At 36.1% G+C, this 3448-nt stretch overlaps 1 pseudogene; it reads right to left on the bottom strand.

Moving 5' to 3' along the window:
• Nucleotides 1–1904: 1904 nt before the first annotated feature.
• On the bottom strand, nt 1905–2956 carry LOC142634841 (geranylgeranyl pyrophosphate synthase, chloroplastic-like; annotated as a pseudogene).
• Nucleotides 2957–3448: the final 492 nt, after the last annotated feature.

The raw sequence follows: 3448 nt of genomic DNA on the forward strand, positions 1-3448 counted from the left end.
TTTCCCACCAAATAAGTGATCAATCTTAGGCATGCAAGAAAATTTGCATTAGTATAAAGTGCAAATTAATGCCCAAAACAAGGAAACAAAAAACAATTAAGACAAAAGATGCCAAAGCCAAATCAATATGCCACTTGGGACTTCAAATTCAAAAGAAGAAGATTCGAAACCACATCGAAGAAAATCAAACAAAAGCAAAAATCAAGATACGATTGTTACTTAAGAAGCACCACTGATCTCACATGACACTTGAGGGGCACTGTTGAAATATTAAATTTTCAATAACAAAAAAATGGTTACTTTAAAAAAAATGTCAAAGCAAGTTTTATCAAAGAATATAAATTTTGGACAAGTTCATAGGACCAAAAAAACAAATGCCCTCCAAAATTAACAAAGTGAATTAAACAAAAAGAAGAAGAAGAAAAGACGCAATGCAAAAAAGAATAATATAAGGATGATATTAATAAAAAGGGAAAAATAATATTAAACAAAATCCCACACTCACATCACGTGACAAAGGAGGTGGGGTTGTTTATGGGGATTTTTTTGCTATATAGCATCATTTTAGCAACAATTTCATTAGAAACATTTTAGCAAACAAACATCTCGAGTTTATTAAACTCAATTTCAACGAATGAAATCGACTCTTACGCACTCAATTTTGATGCTCTAGAAGGCTGATGTGGAAATTTTTATTACACATAGAACTTGAGTTTCACGCACTAGATTTACTGATCTGACAAAAGAAGATCAAGAACAAAGAAGAGGAACGAAGCAGAAAGAATGAGAAGAAGAAGAAAGAAGGAAAAGAAGAAGAGGAAGAAGAAGAGACTCATGGAAAAACCAAACCCACTCCATGAAGTCACCTGCAAAACCAAACCTACCCATAACAAAGCTAAATTCACCCCTCTATTGCCATCTCTACCTGCAAAACCAAACCCACCTGCAATCTTCTTCTTCTTCGTGTTCTCTAGATCAAATGTGTAATTTTTGATATTTCTTCTCCAAAGCATAAATTATTAGACTCAAAATCCACATGTACAAAAGATCCATATCAGCCTTTGCTAGGGCATAAATCAAGTGTATTAGACTCGATTTCCTTCGTTGAAATCGAGTCTAACAAACTCGAGATGTTAGTTTGCTAAAATGTTTCAAAACCATGCTAACTAATGAAATTGTTGCTAAAATGATGCTAAATGGAAAAACAATCCTTGTTTATGGCAGCCTAAACTTACTGTCACAATGTCACATCTTTATTATAAAAAAAGGACATAAATGCACTTTTGGTCCCTAATTTTCTATTTTATCGCTTTAAATCTCTAAAACAAAAAACGCGTTCCATTTTGGTCCCTACTGTCACCTTACTAACGGAAATTGTTGGTGTGGCAAACGAAGTGCACTGTTGACATTTTAAATGCTGACGTGGCCATTAAAATAATATTAAAAAAAATTATTTGGCAATTAATAAATGCTATGTCTACTTAGAAATTTAAATATTTATTTATCAATTTTAACAAATAAAAAAAGGAAAAAACAAAATTAAAAATTAACAACACATGAATTCAGATTTAACGTCCTCTTCATCAAGAACACATAAGCACAAACCCAAAAAATCAAACACAAGAGCATAAGAAAATCAAACCCAGAATATCATAAATGAATATCTTACAAAAAAAAAAATCAATCCACATATATACATAAACCAAGTTATCAAAAAGAAAAAATAGATTTAAATCCGTAAATTTAATCAATACATCATGAACAAAATACCTACAAATTATAACAAACCCAACTCAATCCTCAAGCATACCAACAACAACAAACACAAAAATTGAAAAGATAAAAAAAAAAAAAAAAGTCTAAATCTTTTGTCTTTTTTGTTTTCTTCATCTCTGTCTCAGTGGTTAATCTTTTGTTTTCTCTGATAGCTGATCTTGTGCATCCTTGTTCAATTTATCCGCAAACTCCTTGGACTTTTTAATACCCATTAGCTTTGGATAAGTTACCTTATCAACCACAAATTTTTTCCCAGCTGTTTTCCCCAATTCCTGAGATGATTTTGTCACATCAAGAATATCATCCACCACTTGAAACAACAACCCAATATACCTCGCAAAATTCCTCAACTTTTCAAACCTCTTCGTGAGACCCACCTCCCAGAATTGCTCCTAAAACCATAGCAGCTTCAAGCAATGCTGCCATTTTGTGTAAATGGATAAACTCAAGGTGTTCCAAACTGACATCGAAAAATCCCTCAAAACATATATCAACCACTTGTCCTGTAACAAGTTCTTCTGTCCCAGTTGACCTTGTGAGCTCTTCGACGGCTCTAATAACTCTCGCTGGCGGCACACCCACCGTAGACACTGCTATGTGCTCGAAAGTGAAGGCTAAAAGTGCATCGCCAGCAAGAACCGCGACCTCCTCCTCCACTCGAACCCACCTCCAGTCACCTCCACCTTCACCTTGAGCTTGGAGACTTTTGTAGAGAGAGAGAGCTTGGAGAGAGAGCTTAAGATTTTCACAGAGAGAAAGAGAAAGCTTAGAGATTTTGTTTGAGTTTTTAAGTTTTAACTTTTATGTTAGGTTTGGGGAATTAATAGGAAATTAACTCAATTTTCTAAACAATACAATTAGTAGGCACTATGTTCAAACTATATTTTTTACTAACATCTTGAGTTTAAAAGAGTCGATTTGGGCCAATAAATCGAGTCTTAGAGACTCGATTTCTATGGTCTGATGTGACATTTTTTCCACGTGGTGCCCACCTGAAAATTAAGTCTCTGAGACTTGATTTATATCTCGACAGTTAGCAGCTCGATTTATCCTCCAAGCCACAAACAGAAAAAAAAAACCCAAAAAAAACCCAGAAGCCACAAATAGAGGATACAGAAAAAAGAACCAAGCTGAGTTCTTGTTCTTCTTCTTCCCAAGTCTCTCCCAGCCTCCTCTCCATACTTTTTAACAAAAGCACAAAATGGGTTCGCTTCGTATATTGGATTGTCTTCCCAAAATACAAAGTGATGAAAACCTCAGAACCCACAAGAACCACTACCAGCACAGTTCTTGGGTTTTGAAAGTGCAGGAAGAAGGCATGGGTTCTTCAGAATCGAAGCAACACAGTCAACGGCAATCTTCGGTGGCATGTGGGTTGACGGAAAAACTTCAGGCCACACATGGAAGTGCGTCAGGCTGAAGATGGACGCCTGCTTCTTGGGTTTACACATTGGAGGTCGAAGAAGAGATCTGTGGTGTTGGTTTCATGAACCACCAGTCGACTCAAAATCTGTGACGGCTCGTAGGTCGACGGCCACCACAAATGGCGGCGCGTGTCTCTAAAATGGAGATTGAACTCTTGGGTTTTGCAAATCGGAGGCCAAAGAAGAGATTTGCAATGTCGGTTTCACGAAAGGATGGAGAAAAACTAGCAGATCTGAAGGGGCGAACT

Source organism: Castanea sativa, chromosome 5 (assembly GCF_040712315.1).
Source record: "Castanea sativa cultivar Marrone di Chiusa Pesio chromosome 5, ASM4071231v1".
Lineage (NCBI taxonomy): Eukaryota > Viridiplantae > Streptophyta > Magnoliopsida > Fagales > Fagaceae > Castanea > Castanea sativa.